Here is a 16,314-nt window from a genome sequence, read left to right on the forward strand (position 1 = left end):
TCAATGTCACTCACTTATTTTATTTTTTTTGCCTTCAACGTAAGTGCACTGCCAGAAGTCGGAAAAGAAGATGCTTCTACGACAGCAGCATGGGAGACCAAAATAAAACAGAGATTGAAAGGAAATGTTCCTTTATGACAAATAAAAATGTCTCGAATTATAGCCTGTTTATAGCTACAAGCCAAATCTATGCAATCATTCATTAGTGAGCCGAACAATTGACACAGTAAAGATGAACCACCGACAGCCATATCACAAAGAAATTATAGATGTATTTATACAAATGTATTTTAGAAGTATGTTTGTTTGATAGTTTGAACATTGGATCCTTTTGTCGAGATTTATTTTCTTGTTGACGTCACAAATTTGTAAATCTGTCTTCTTGGACTGGTGACTTCAGAGGAGTACTCCAGAAAGCCAGGTTAATTTACGTGACATAAACCCTGAACTCTCGGTTGATTAACCCAAATCTTGCTTACTCGCGATATGCGAGTTCCAGAACACATGCGCGGGATTAATTCACTCAATCATGTGTTTGAAACTCAGAGTTTGTGCGCATCTCGGTTAACTCAGAAAGGCATTCTCAGCAGATCACCGAATCCACGCGTCTCCGTGGAAACAGACGCTAAGAAGAAAGGCGTGCCATATTTCAGTGAAGCAGAACATGAAGTTTGCAAGACTGCAAACGAGCATTATTTCATCTTCACTCGTAATAGCGATAGGAGCTACATTGGTTTAGGAATGAGAGTTTGGTTGACAGAAATTATACTGAGTCATTACCTGCATTTTTTAATTAATAAAACTATAAAGTTCTACCGTACGCTTTATTCAACATTAATATTAGACCTCTCTCGCCTACATTAATGTTTAAAAGGTCGACCGTTACGTTATTTGTTTGCACTGAACTTAATTATAAGTATTAACATTCATATTCTATTAATATAATGATAATAGGCTATAGGTTTACTTTATATTTATCTGTGCATGCTAATTGTATTTTACTGTATGTCATGTGAACTGAATGTATTTCCTTTATTTTTAATACCATTTGATGTACCCAGTTGGGGTTTCTAAAAACTTAGAATCATATCACCTTTAATTTCCCACAGTTGCTGATGTCTCATTGTATTAATAAACCCTCTTTCCATTGTAGGATCTCCCACAGTTGCCATCATTTCCCATAGATTTAATGTTATGTTTTTTAGTAGGCCACACATGATTATTCATGTGCATTATAAGATGAAGATCTGCTGTAACAGTGGTGGGCAGTGAAAGGAGTTACGTGTCCATTGTGTTCTTTTCTCATTTGATGTGGCATTAAAACTTGTCATGTCGTGTTGTCATGTACAGTAACGTCCATCTGCCTCCAGCAACTTGGTACAGAATGACGTTGTTTGAATTGAAGATCATGTGTCTGACTGCACATTATAGATGTTCATGATCTCAGCATTAGGGACATTTAATCTCTTCCTTGTTAATAGGAAGCTGTAAATGATCTCTACTGAAAGGCAGAACAAAAATGTAATTTTGAGATGGACCATATACAGCTTCTGATGGAGTAGAGGAGGCTGAGCATCAGAAAGATACATCTTTTCATTAAATCACCTGACCACCAGCTAAATGAGGGCACTGTGCGTGACTCTAGATGACAGTCTCATTTATATTTTCAGATAATAAAGTTCAATGAACACGTCTGGAAATGTGTGCATGTACATGTACAGTAGCCTAATTCATGAATTAGAGTGATAAGAAATACAATCTCTATCCTCTATATCTGTGGTCTGTGAAATTATCATATTAGTGAAGAAGAATAACAAGTGATTAATTGCTTAAGATTTTAATTAGCAGACATTACCTACATATTGATAATATGGAATGTCATTTTATAAATAACATGAATATTCATTGACTTTAGGAACTGTAAATAGAATGTGGGTGCAATTCAAATCTGATTCTATGAAATTTATAGATCAAAAATGATTTATTAGAAGGGCTAAATATAAATACATATTTTAGCCCTTCTAATAATTAATTTTCCTGTCTTCACTGTGATGGTCTACGTTAAAAAATATTACAGTATTAAAACCTTCCCATTAAAAGTTAAAGCACAACGTACACAGTTTGTTCACTTTTGAATGCAAATCTGCGGTGTGAGACGGGATATGCTGGAGTAAAGAAGATTTGTGAGGTAAAGTTTACCGTAATATTGCTTAAAAGTAGGCTATAATATTGTGCGTAATCTGAATTTACACGGCCACTGTGCTGCTATTAAAAGGGCACGCATGCGCTGACCGCTGACAGCCTCTGTCTGAAATGTATTAGCATCTACCTGAAATAAACTAACTGAAACATACATAGCCTACTCCGGAGCAGGTTACGTTCAGAGAGTAAGTTGCTATGGCTACTTACATACCCGAAAAGTTCCCTCAGTTTTTGGAACAGAAAGCTTAGGTTATCCGTAAAGTGCCTTTGAGACTTCACAATTTCCACAAAAAAAAAATCTGAGATTTTCCATTTAACTTTATATGTTTTGTATTAAGGAGACCTTAGGCTGTTAGAAATGCATATTGGTCAAGCTCCAGCACTTTTTATAAATTAACTGCAAGCTGACAATATACAACCAAACCATAAAATATGTCCACCCTGTCATGGACAAATTCAAAGTAGAATAAATACATTTTCATTGCATAGTGATTATAAAATGAAGATCTGCAGAAAGATAATGTGTCCCTTTCCCAACAAAACATTTTAGTTAATGGAAAAAGTATTTTGATAATAATGAAGTTAATGCCTAAATATGTTTTGCCCAATAAAATATGCGATAGTTGCACATTCTTTTCTGAATAAAATCTAACAACAAAGATATTTAGTCAAACTTTCAAACAATACTAACTGGGCCTCATTTGTTTATTAAGAAATTACACACAAGGTTTTGTTAACTTAATTAGTTAAAATAATTTGTTTATTTTCATAAAAGTTGAACATGACAGGGTGGACAACAAGATGACAGGGTGGACAACAAGATGACAGGGTGGAACCTGGCATGACAGGGTGGACAAATGCTTTAATGGGTGAACTAGAAGAGAACAGGAACATTAAAGAAACAACAGGAACAACAAGAAACCCTTATTTCCTACTGCCAGTGCAAATGCAACCAGAAATATGGTCCAGGGGGAAATTAGTTCTAACCCTAACCTAACCCTAACCCTACCCCTACCACCCTGCTAGAGCTATGCGGTGCAAAAGCCCCTTATGGAGTACGTTGGATTATGGACTGGAACATGTATATAATCTACTGTTATAATATGTGTTATAACGTGTTATAACTGTTCTGATATGTGAAATAAAAATCAAAATGTGGCAAAAACTGTAAATGTCCTCCCTGTCATGAACCATGTCCACCCTGTCATTGGAAGGCTTGGTGACAGGGTGGACAATGACAGGGTGGACATTTTTGGCTAAAGTTAGCATTTAATGAGCACATGGTGTGTAGCAGTTAGCAAAGTGATTCGCTGACTGTGCACTGTTTAAAATATATATTTTGAATTTCTGAAATGTTTTTATATTAATTAATATTTCACAATGACAGGGTGGACATATTAAGCTTGACAACACGCAACTACAAACACAATATGATGAAAATTAGGAAATATAAGTGTAGCTACTTACTGTGTGTGCAGCAGATGTTTTAACCTCCACTGAAGAAAGACCAAATGGGGGAGGGGATGTCACTGTGTACATCAGTTGGTTTCTTAAAGGGCGTTTACCCAATAATGACAGGGTGGACAGCAATTTCAGGGACACATGCAAAATGCTTAATATTATTATGAAAATAAAATATAAATAATCAAAATGACTTGTTTTATTAAATAATTTGATGAGGACAATAAGAACATTCAAAAAGTATTTTAATTTTATGTCATTTAACCACTTTTTAGACTCACTGAATTTAGCTGAGTAGCGTGTGGGACATGCCAAAATCACATACATCCAATCAAAGAAAATGGTATAAAATCAGAAAAACACATTTCAAGAGACTTATCATTGTACTTGTATGTGTGTAAGTGTTTGGCCATTTATAATAAAACCTCAGAATTTCATTATTTTGCATTATGATCATGATGACTGAGCGATTCTGATGAGGACACCAAAGGCACTTTATAGTGATATTGACTCCTGAGTAAATTTACCCCGTGTAAGTCACTTAACCTGCTTTCTTGAATATCCCTCAGGTGTCAGTAGTGTAACCAGGCAGAACGAGTTGGTTATTAGTTCTGTAACCTAATATAACAAAATGTATTAGGGCTTGATTGGTATACAGTCTTCAGATGTTAATGTATATGACCATCTATGATCTGTGTAGAGGTGAGAGAGAGAGAGCAGATGAATGCAATAACAGCTCTGTTTCTCTTTTTTGAGCCTTCCAGCAGTGGTAGAGCTGCTGATCTGTTGGCCAGGGAGAGCGGCGTGGTACCTGGGTTTGTTGGATTCTGTGTTTTGACCACCTGTAACCCAGGATATGTACCTGCTGTCCAGTGAGCTTAAGAGATTTTCGCCTGGTCTTGCAAAAGTTGTCTAAAAGAGATGCATTCACTAAATTAAAGGTATGTTGTGTTACAGTCAGAACTCCATCTCAATGTCTAGTGTTTATGAATTAGCTTTTATCAATAGGACAAACTTAGACATTTGATGAGTGAGCAATGTCAGGGTAATCTCTGGTGAGCACATATTTTGATGTGATTGAATTAAAGAGTGGTAACCGGTCTGGACTCTGAATTTACTCTGAAAGTAGCAGTATGGGCACACTTTTTTTCAGGAGGGGATTTTATGGCAACAGTGAATGTCGTTTAATCTAGAGGCCATAAGACTTGGTTTGGTCTGATATATATATAATATATAATTAATAATAATACATTTGTTATTTTAGAATTATTTGGCCAAGTTGGGAGCCCTACTGAAGATTTGTGAATTCAAAATGTACCTTTTATTTATTTTTTATTTTTTTTGGTACAGTTAATTATTTAGAAAATGTACAAGTAAACCTCTTAACTTGTTAATTTATATTGTATTAATATACTCTCGTTTTTAATACATATATAATTAATAACTTAATATATAATAAAAAATTAAAATAAATATTTACATTTATAATTTAGTTAGGCAAGTAGGGATATGATGTTTATAGGGAGGCCTACTGAAGAATACTGTGAATTAAAATGTATCTGTTGTTGTTTCTGTGTAATTTCTTGTATGGTACTTAAAGAATGCTCAACTAAACTTTTTTATAAGCACATAACTGAACTATGAACACTCATTTGTGCTTTCGTGTTTGATCCAGATTGTCGCGTGAGCGTGCCACGTCCAGTCCCTCAGAGAGTGCTGCTATCATTTTTGCCATAATGGAGTGCTTGCGTTTTATCATGCTGCAGAACGCTGGTGACGAGCAGGAGCAGAAAAGCATCCAGGACATGCTCCTCTCAGAACAGGTCTTTTGGTCATGAGGAGAGTAGTCTCGCAGAGCCATACTTTAGACAATTCTGGTCCACTTTGCAGCTTATTCAAGAACCGTCAGCTTAGACAGAAAGGGTTGTCTGACTGACATGTTAAGCCACCTACCACAATGCATTATATGACATTTCGGGGCGTATAAATCTGAATTAAATTGTACCACAAATTAGACTTGCATGGAAATAACTAATTCAAATAATGGCATAGCAGCATCATTAACAAGGATGTAAAGACAACACTGAAAATATTTGTAGACTTGGGTCAGAATATCAGTCCATCCAAAAATAAAAAGTACTGATTGTTTCACGGACAACTTGATATGTTACAGCAAAAGATGTCTTTATTATGTGTGTATATGTTTGAGCTTCATATGTCTAACTCTCTTTTTTGCTCTACAGCTCCTTCCTTTGACACAGCTCAGGGGAAGCCATCACTGCAGGCTGGACCTCTGTTCCCTCTGGTCTCAAATATGCTACTGTCATGGGAGAAGCGGGTGGCTGGGAAAGAAGTCACCACCTTCCAAAGACTGCTGTCAGACTTCTGCAGGGGTTTTAGTCCATTATGCACACACTACATTGACTGTGAGGAAACTGATCAAATTGCTCAGCAGGGCATTGCATTGCTCCTTCAAATTGTACAGAACCCAAACAACTGTCCCAAACAACTTGTTCTTAATTAGAACAAGCAGAAGAAAGCTGTGAAAATCTGCTTTATGGATCAGGAAGAAAGAAGCCAGGACGAGGAACCTCAAATTTTAACTGCAGCACTGAAGCCCATGAGTGGGCTGGAGAAACGGGACAATCCCTTGAGAACAGGTCACCGGTTGGATTTGGTGTGCCAGTTGTCCGAGCTCAACATGGTATACATGAGTGAACGTGACTCAGAAAGACACCTGTGGTTTTTGTCTCAGCTGCTTGGGGCGTTCCCAAGCCCTCAGGAGTTCCAGGTGCTGTTGAAGCCTGAGGAAATGAAGCCTGAAATGGGGTTGGTGCTCGGACCGCTCGCAGAGAGCACAGCTGTCCACTTTCTGCTGCAGAGAGTGGAAAACCAGTAGATGGCAATATGCATGAAGATTGTTAGTCACCAAAAAACAAAAGAATAATAATTTGGAAGTGAAAGTAAAAGTGGAGATTTGCAGAAAACCGATTTTAATATTGATCTGTTTCTCACCCACACCTATCAAATCACTTCTGAAGATAGGTGGTTAACAACTGGAGTCATATTGATTATTATAAAGCTGTCTTTATCTGCTTCAAAATTCTGGATGCCTTCACTTGCATTGAATGGACTAACAGAGCTGAGATATTTATCTAAACATCTTAATTTATGTTCTGCAGAAGAAAGGAATCATGGACGGCATGAGGGTGAGTTAATGTTGTGAGCATTTTTATTTTTGGGTGAACTATACCATTAAAAGTCATTGAATAGTATTTCTAAAGTGAATTATTTTTTTTTTCTTGTTTTGGTCTGCTCTGAAATATGCCATTGGCTAGATATTGCAAGGTAATGATAATGTGAGGGCTTGTGTTCAGTAAAATTTTCTTGTGAAACTTTAATCTGTGCATTTGCATACAAATTGAAATCCGCCCCAGCAATATCTGTTAAAATTGTTTCTAAAAAAAATCCTTTCCTATTTATTATACAAGCAACTTTAAAGATAAAGGAACCATGATCGCAATTTTTTAGATTTATTATTGTGAAATATCAGAAACATTCATTCTTCTGTCAAGTAATAGCTAGTGTTAATAAGTATAATAATAAGTGTGCTCATAATTTCGAACATGGTTTATCCAAACAGATAGAGAACCATCTGTTTTATAAAGCACATTTTCTTTAATTTAAACACACAAAACAACAATAATAATCAAATTAATCACTTATTTGTCTCTTCATAACAGAGGGATTTGAATTGGGCTGTGACTCTTCAACTTAACCAAAAGGTACCTATTTTTTTATGATTTCTTTTCAATAAGGTTACACTTGTTTCAGTACTCTTATATTAAACATAGATGAACTAACTAAATATTTTCTTGTCTTTTTGTCAGGCTTGTACAGATCTTGTTCATGTGGAGGTATGTGTTGGCTGGCTGAGGGGTCCCGTATTAGGTGAAAGGTTAGTGGGTTTGGCTGGAGAGCTGTGTGCGGTGGGTCTTCGAGGATCCTCGTGTCTGTCTTCCCATCACAGATGTTATCTCATCAGCTTCGACCTATCACAGTAGCACAATAATGGTGAGACATATTTCTGCATATCATTAGGTGAAATTAACCAATATAACAATTAACTAATAATATAACAACATAACATGTTTCATTCCGATCAAATCCAGATTGATAAAATTAAGTCCCGCACTGCATTATTTTTTAGAGTATTGTTTCACTCGGATATTTAAAGTTAACATGTTAACATATGAAATCAAAATTGCCCATACATACTTAGTACATGCTACTGGTCTTATTGAGCAGGAGGGGCAGCAAGGGGGTGATAGAGGGTCGTATAAAATGTAAGAGAAAACGTAAATGTTTTCCTTCCTTACAGTGTATATTTTAATTAATAGGTATGAACCGATACATACAGTATGCATTATCCTTCTAGGAAACTGTTGTTTTTAGCTTGTTCAATGTTGAATGGCACTGTTTCCTGTAAAGCTGCTTTGGAACAATAATTACTGCAAAAATGCTTTACAAATGTTTAATGCTCAAATCCAACCACCTGCCATTAAGAGACTACTAATAATCTAATAATGCAATCATTTCAACTGAATCTATAAAATCACATCCCACTCTATTTAAATTTTCCTCATTGAATACATTTTCACTTAAATACATCACATTACAGTATTAAAATAAGTTGCAAACATTGTTTCATGTTGTCTTTAATAATAGATTGAAAGTGACATAAAAGTCGTGGATCTCTTTAAAAAATTAAGCCATGTCTTTTGTGTAAATTTCACAGTAAATGGTGTTCTCCTACAATTTTATCTCTCCGCAGAGCCTCTCATATGCAAGGCAAATGTGGAACACATCTTTGACAAGCTCCACGCCACCCTGTCGGAAGCAAAGGGCATGTCAGATGCTGGTAACATGGAGCCGCTGGTCTCTTTCATCTCTGATGTGGCTGGCACCTTCTTCTCTTCAGTGAAGGGCTGCCTGCTGCTGGCATCTGCCGAGGAGCTGCTTATTACTGTTTTCCAGCTGTGTGCCCAAGACCAAACAATCACTCCCCTCTCAGGTACATACTGCAATCTTTAGAAAGAGTTCCTTTATTTCCCAAATTTTCTTTCCTGCTATACTTCGCACAGTATTATTGGACTCATCCATTGTAGAGCTGAGGAGGGCGGGGCCAGGCTGGAACAACGCACATCCGGTCCCCAATCAGGCGGCCGGTGACGACGGTTCGAGAGAGAGAGAAAGACATGCAGCTGCTCGTTGTGTTTATGTTTTTGTGTTTATTATTAAATGAATTATTTATATTGTCAAGCCGGTTCTTGACGACTCCTTTCCATTGAACTGCTTTCCATCCATCCATCATCCATGTTAAACATGCAGTGAAAACATACTGCAGCCTGTATCTGTCGATCTCTATCTCTCAATAATTTTTAGATTTGTGGTTTTAGAAATATTGATCTCCACCAGTACCATAATTAAATGCTTTCTGAATACCACAAATTTTGTGAATTTTGTCTTTAGATCAAGGATCAAGTGGTGGTACTGCAGGGGGTCCGCAAATTATTGTTTGATCCACCATTAACACTTGTAATAATCACTCACACGTGAGCGATAGCTAGAGTAAGTGTATTTTAATCCATCGATATGTTCCTATGCCAAAACTTCCTTCTTTTTAATCCTTGCTCATATTCGTGGATCCTGTTGTATTTAGTTATGAACTGATTGGAACACTAAACGCTATTAAAGTGTGATGAAACTGAGCTAGTCAGCATAAGCGTGCAGCGGGGACAAACCATTCATGCGCCCATGCTCATCACGAGCCGCTCAAAGCGCAACACACATCAGGTTCAGCAGTGCTGCAGTAGAGGGTCGCATGAGTAAACACATCTGCTTTGTGTTGTTTGCACTGTGTGGTTTAGCAGATGACAGCCTTCAGTTTATTTTATTATTAGTTACGTTTTCTTTCAGAACAACAGCCTTTTTGCTGGTGTAAATAAATAGTTACCACTAAGATTGGCATACACGATCCCTAATGTTCCACACACACAAGACGGTGACTCTAAAAACAACATAATTAAAGGTGCACTCAGTCATTGTTTTCCTCATTGCAAAGTTTTACTCCTACTGAAATAAAATGTTAAAATATATGTATTAAAATGTATCACTCACATGAGATGAAGACTCCATAATGGTAACCTCATAAAAATTGTTTTATTCTGCATGGAGAGGGTCTGTCTGTCTGTTTTTCTGTCTGTCAAACTGTCTAAAGAGGGGGTGTGGAACAGTGATTCATAAGGAAAATAAAAAATGTCACCATGTCTGAAAAGTTGTGGACCCCTGCTGTACATTATTTAATGATTATTTCAAAAGCTTTGCAATATATACATCATAAAGTATGTACATACAATAATATGGTAGCCTATCATACACATTTTTATAGGCATCAATTTTATACAATATGTTACAGGGGTCCTGGCTCCGTCTCTCTACCCACCAAGGGGTCCTTGGTCCGAAAATAGTTAAAGACCCCTGCTTTAATGAATGAATAAATGGAATATGGTCCTGTAACATTTAAATATTGCTGCTATAAAGCATGCATCTTAACTGTGTGTGCTAAAGCATTTAAGTTAATTGGATGTCTGCTGTTGTGTCTGTTTCTTGGCTGCTCAACAGCTGCTCTCCTCCTGAAGATGAAACATGAAAAACCTGGGTGCAGGGGTCACAAAGGGCACCCTCCTCCACAGTGTTGCTGTCTGGGTTAAAAGTCAGATGCTCACTGTGCCACTGAGAGTCAAAAGGTTTGGCTTACTTTAACAGCAGTCTCAATATCAATGTGCTTTTTTGAAAATAGTACTACTTGCAGTTTCAAATGCTAAACACATAAAGTCCCATATAAATTGCAACTTAATTAATTTACCATATGTTTCCATATGTTTGTTTAAAAAAAACTGTTAAAGGAATATGTGGGGTCAATATAAATGAAACTCAAGTAACATCATTTGTGGCATAATGTAGATGACCACAAAATGTATTTTGACTTGTTCCTCCTTTTCATTAAAAAAAGCAAAAATCAGTGTGACAGTGAGGCACTTACAATAGAAGTGAATGGAGCTAGTCCGTAAACGTTAAAATACTCACTGTTTCAAAAGTACAGCAACAAGATGTAAACAGTGTGCATATTAACATTATTTTAGTGTGATAAAATCACTTCCTAACCTTTTCTGTTGGAAGTTACAGTATATCCAGATTTACAATGCTGTAAACCCTAAAACTAGCATAAAATAATTTACAGCTTAAATAATTATGTTAAAACATGCATTAAGTGCTTATTTATAAAATTATATGCTTCACATTTCTGCCTTTTAACCCCTTCAAAAATGTACCTTAATTACTTCCATTGTAAGTGCTTCACTGGAACCTAAAGTTTAGTTATTTTAATGAAAAGGGAAATGCTGTCAATCAAATGCTGTCGACTTAGCATAACTTGTTTTGAACCTGTAATATTGCTCACTGTTCTTGAGATAAGGGACAAAACATGTTTTAAATCTTAGTTTTTAATTTTTAATGAATTAATTTGAAGTTAATTTGAAATGGACATATTTGTAGTCAAAGGTCATGTAACGGAACAGGTTTTTATAAAAATGCTTTTTTTCAGAAAAATGTACATTTATTCACTTCATAACTTACATCTTACTGTAAGTTCTGTCAGACACACCGAACAGCATGCTATTTCAATTTGATCCATCCAACAATAGTGTTAAGTCTGTAATGGTGTTCAGTAAAGGAGTTGTGATAAAATACATTCTGTACATTTTACACACTATTCTAAACATTATGACAGAGTTGACAAAATTGAATATTTTTCTGTCTTAATCATGTGTTCGCAGAGTTATAGCTGACCATGACATTGTCTGATTTATTCAGAATTATAAAAAAAATATGACGGAGTTGACGCAAAGTGAGGACACGACTTTGATAGGGAGTTGTTTTATGGAAAATATCATTTAAAGTCAACTTTATGTATTGTTTGATATCTTACAGATCCCTACCTTTCAATATACATTTGAAGTCAGAAGTTTACATACACCTTAGCAAAATACATTTAAACTTTTTTTAATTAAGATATTTAATTGTAGAAAACATTCTCTGTTTTATGTCAATTAGGATCACTACTTCATTTTAAGAATGTGAAGTGTCAGAATAATAGTAGAGAGAATTATTTATTTCAGCTTTTATATCTTTCATCACATTCCCAGTGGGTCAGATGTTTACATACACTTTGTTAGTATTTGTAGCATTGCCTTTAAATTGTTTAACGTAGACTTCCACAAGCTTGTCACAATAAGTTGCTGGAATTTTGGCCCATTGCTCCAGACAAAACTGAGTCAGGTTTATTGGCCTCCTTGCTCGCGCATGCTTTTACAGTTCTGCCCACAAATTTGCTATCGGACTGAGGTTAGGGGTTTGTGATGGCCACTCCAGTACCTTGACTTTGTTGTCCTCAAGCCATTTTGCCACAACTTTGGAGGTATGCTTGGGGTCATTGTCCATTTGGAAGACCCATTTGTGACTGAGCTTTAAATTTATGGCTGATGTCTTGAGATTTTGTGAAGTGCACCAGTCCCTCCTGCAGCAAAGCACCCCACAACATGATGCTGCCACCCCCAAGCTTGATGTGTTCTTCGGCTTGCAAGCCTCACCCTTTTTCCTCCCAGCATAACTATGGTCATTATCCATCAATTTTTGTTTTATCAGCCCAGATTAAATTTCTCAAAAAAGTAAAATCTTTGTTCCCATGTGCACTTGCAAACTGTAGTCTGTTTTTTTACTGTGGTTTTAAAGCATTGGCTTCTTCCTTGCTGAGCAGCCTTTCAGGTTATGTCAATATAGGACTTGTTTGACTGTGGATATAGATACTTGTCTACCTGTTTCCTCCAACATCTTCACAAGGTCCTTTGCGCTTGTTCTGGGATTGATTTGCACTTTCCGCACAAAAATATGTTCATCTCTAGGAGACCGAATGCGTCTCTTTCCTGAACAGTATGATGGCTGTGTGGTCCCATGGTGTTTATACTTGCATACTATTGTTTGTACAGATGAATATGGAACCTTCATTTGGAAATTTCTCCCAAGGATGAACCAGACTTGTGGAGGTTTTTATTTATTTGGAAGTCTTGGCTGATTTCTTTAGATTTTTCCATGATGTCAAGCAAAGAGGCACAGAGAGTTTGAAGGTAGGCTTTAAAATACATCCCTCAGGAACACCTCCAATGCAGTACACCTCCTATCAAAAGCTAATTGTCTAAAGGCTTGACATAATTTTCTGAAATTTTCTAAGCTTCTTAAAGGCACAGTTAACTTACTGTATGTACATTTCTGACACACTGGAATTCTGATATAGTCAATTAAAAGTGAAACAATCTGTCTGTAAACAATTGTTGGAAAAATGACTTGTGTCATGTACAAAGTGGATGTCCTAAACAACCTGCCTAAACCATAGTTTGCTAATATTAAATCTGTGGAGTGGTTAAAACATGGGTTTTAATGACTTCAACCTAAGTGTACGTGAACTTCTGATTTCAACTGTATTAATATTTATGAATTTGATGCATTTTAAACATTTTAGCAGTTTAATATTGTGACGTCTTGCTGAGGACAGGATAAGTTACATGTGCTTAGTTTAGAGCATGCATTTAAAAGAAAATTCTAATGAAATTATTTGAAAATATAAGTAACGTATGCCCTGAATATATATATGTTATGTCTTGTCTTTGTTTTGTCATGGTATGTCTTGTCCCTGTTCTTTCTCTTTTCTCTGTCGCCCTCTGCTGCCCTCTTTGGTCATTTCTCCTTTCCCTCTTTTCTCCTCCTCCAGCTGTTCCTTATCTCCCCTGAATACTTCGCTAATTCTAGACCCAGCGACTCCGGATCCGTTCCACTCTGCTGTCGAGTTCCAGGGAGCGATGTTAGGCAGACACGAAGAGGAGCTGTCTGCTGCGCGACATGCCGTCGAGGCCCTGGCTGCTCAGGTCACCGACCTCACCAAGCAGATACATCTTCTTCGCCTCGATTCAACGCCCGTCTCCAGGGCTCCCTGCTCACCTGAACCCAGGATCAATAATCCACCGTGCTTTGCTGGTGAGCCTACTGAATGCCGCGCATTCCTCACTCAGTGTGACGTTGTTTTCTCTCTTCAGCCCTCTACTTACTCCCAGTGCAGAGCACGCATCGCATGTGATTTCTCTCCTCTCCGGACGGGCTCGTGAGTGGGGAACGGCGATCTGGGAGGCGGAGGCTGAATGCACCAACCGTTATCTGGACTTCAAGGAGGAGATGATAAGGGTTTTTGACCGCTCTGTTTTCTGTGAGGAGGCTTCCCGGGTCTTGTCTTCACTTCGTCAGGGGAAGCGATCCGTCACCGATTACTCCATTGAGTTTCGCACTCTTGCTGCCTCCTGTGACTGGAACGAGCCGGCTTTACTCGCCCGCTTTCTGGAAGGACTCTGCATGGAGGTTAAGGATGAGATTCTCTCTCGAGAGGTTCCTTCGAGTGTGGACTCCGTGATTGAGCTCGCTATTCGTATAGAGAGAAGGTTCGACCTGCTTCACCGAACTTGTGGAAGGGACTTCACGTTCACCACTGTTTCCTCTTCCTCAGCACTACCATCTTCCTCCGTAACTGTGGATTCCGAGCCCATGCAGCAGGGGGGCATCCACATTTCTGCTAAGGAGAAGGAGCGGAGAATCATCAATCGCCTCTGTCTCTACTGCGGTTCAGCTGTCCACTTTGTTACCTCCTGCCCGGTAAAAGCCAAAGCTCACCAGTAAGGGGAGAGCTACTGGTGAGCGCTACTACTATGGTCTCTCCTTCGAGGTCTTGCACTACCCTTTCTGTCCATCTCCGTTGGTCCGGCTCGTCCGCTACCTGTAGTGCATTGATTGACTCTGGGGCAGAGGGCTGTTTTATGGACGAGACCTGGTCACGAGAACATGATATTCCTCTTCAGAGGTTAGATGAGCCTACGGCCTTGTTTGCCTTAGACGGTAGCTCCCTCCCCAGGGTTCAGCGTGAAACGCTACCTTTAACCCTCACTGTTTCTGGTAATCATAACGAGACAATTTCTTTTTTTATTTTTCAGTCACCCTTCACTCCTATAGTCTTAGGCCATCCCTGGCTTGTTCAGCATAACCCCACTATTGATTGGTCTAAGAATACTATCCTTTCTTGGAATGTGTCTTGTCATGTGGAATGTTTAATGTCTGCTATTCCCCCCTTTCTTCTGTCTTTTCTTCACAGGAGGAGCCTGGCGATTTGACAGGGGTTCCGGAGGAGTATCACGATCTGCGGGCGGTGTTCTGTCGGTCCCGGGCCACTTCTCTTCCGCCGCACCGTTCGTATGACTGTAATATTGAGCTTTTTCCGGGTACCACTCCGCCTCGGGGTAGACTTTACTCGCTGTCGGCCCCCGAACGTAAGGCTCTCGAGGACTATTTATCTGTAGCTCTCGCGGCCGGTACTATTGTCCCCTCCTCTTCGCCCACCAGAGCGGGGTTTTTTTTTGTTAAAAAGAAGGACGGATCCTTGCGCCCCTGCATTGATTATCGAGGGCTGAATGACATAACTGTTAAGAATTGTTACCCGCTTCCTCTTATGTCATCGGCCTTCGAGATCTTGCAGGGAGCCAAGTTTTTTACCAAGTTGGACCTTCGTAACGCTTACCATCTCGTACGCATTAGGGAGGGGGACGACTGGAAGACGGCGTTTAACACTCCGTTAGGACACTTTGAATATCGGGTTCTTCCATTCGGCCTCGTAAACGCCCCAGCTGTCTTTCAGGCACTGATTAATGACGTCCTGAGAGACATGCTGAACATTTTTGTTTTCGTTTACCTCGACGATATCCTGATTTTTTCGCCGTCAATTCAAGTTCATGTCCAGCATGTCCGTCGCGTTCTTCAGCGCCTGTTAGAGAACCGCCTTTACGTGAAGGCTGAGAAGTGCACTTTTCATGCCTCCTCTGTTATTTTTCTCGGTTCTTTCATTTCTGCAGAGGGTATTAGAATGGATTCCGCCAAGGTCCAAGCGGTTATTAATTGGCCCGTACCCAAGTCACGCGTCGAGCTGCAGCGCTTCCTCGGTTTCGCTAATTTCTATCGACGCTTCATCCGTAATTTCAGTCAAGTGGCTTCCCCCCTGACTGCCCTTACGTCTGTCAAGACGCGTTTTGAATGGTCCATTTCCGCCCAGAGGGCTTTTGATCTCCTTAAGAACCGCTTTACGTCCGCGCCCATCCTCGTTACTCCCGATGTATCCAGACAGTTCATCGTCGAGGTTGACGCATCTGAGGTAGGCGTGGGAGCCATCCTTTCTCAGCGCTCCCCTCTGACGATAGGGTCCACCCTTGCGCGTACTTTTCTCATCGCTTGTTGCCGTCTGAACGTAACTATGATGTGGGAGACCGCGAGCTGCTCGCCATCCGCTTAGCTCTAGGCAAATGGTGACAATGGTTAGAGGGCGCTACCATTCCGTTTGTCGTTTGGACGGACCATACAAACCTTGAGTATATTCGTTCCGCTAAGCGTCTCAACGCGCGTCAGTCCCGTTGGGCTTTGTTTTTCACCCGTTTTGAATTTATTATT

At 38.9% G+C, this 16,314-nt stretch overlaps 1 pseudogene; it reads left to right on the top strand.

Moving 5' to 3' along the window:
• The first annotated feature begins 486 nt into the window (after positions 1–486).
• LOC127635530 (E3 ubiquitin-protein ligase listerin-like) overlaps positions 487–16,314 on the top strand; it is a 52,966-nt pseudogene continuing 37,138 nt past the window's right edge.

The sequence above is a fragment of the Xyrauchen texanus genome, chromosome 43, assembly GCF_025860055.1.
Source record: "Xyrauchen texanus isolate HMW12.3.18 chromosome 43, RBS_HiC_50CHRs, whole genome shotgun sequence".
NCBI lineage: Eukaryota > Metazoa > Chordata > Actinopteri > Cypriniformes > Catostomidae > Xyrauchen > Xyrauchen texanus.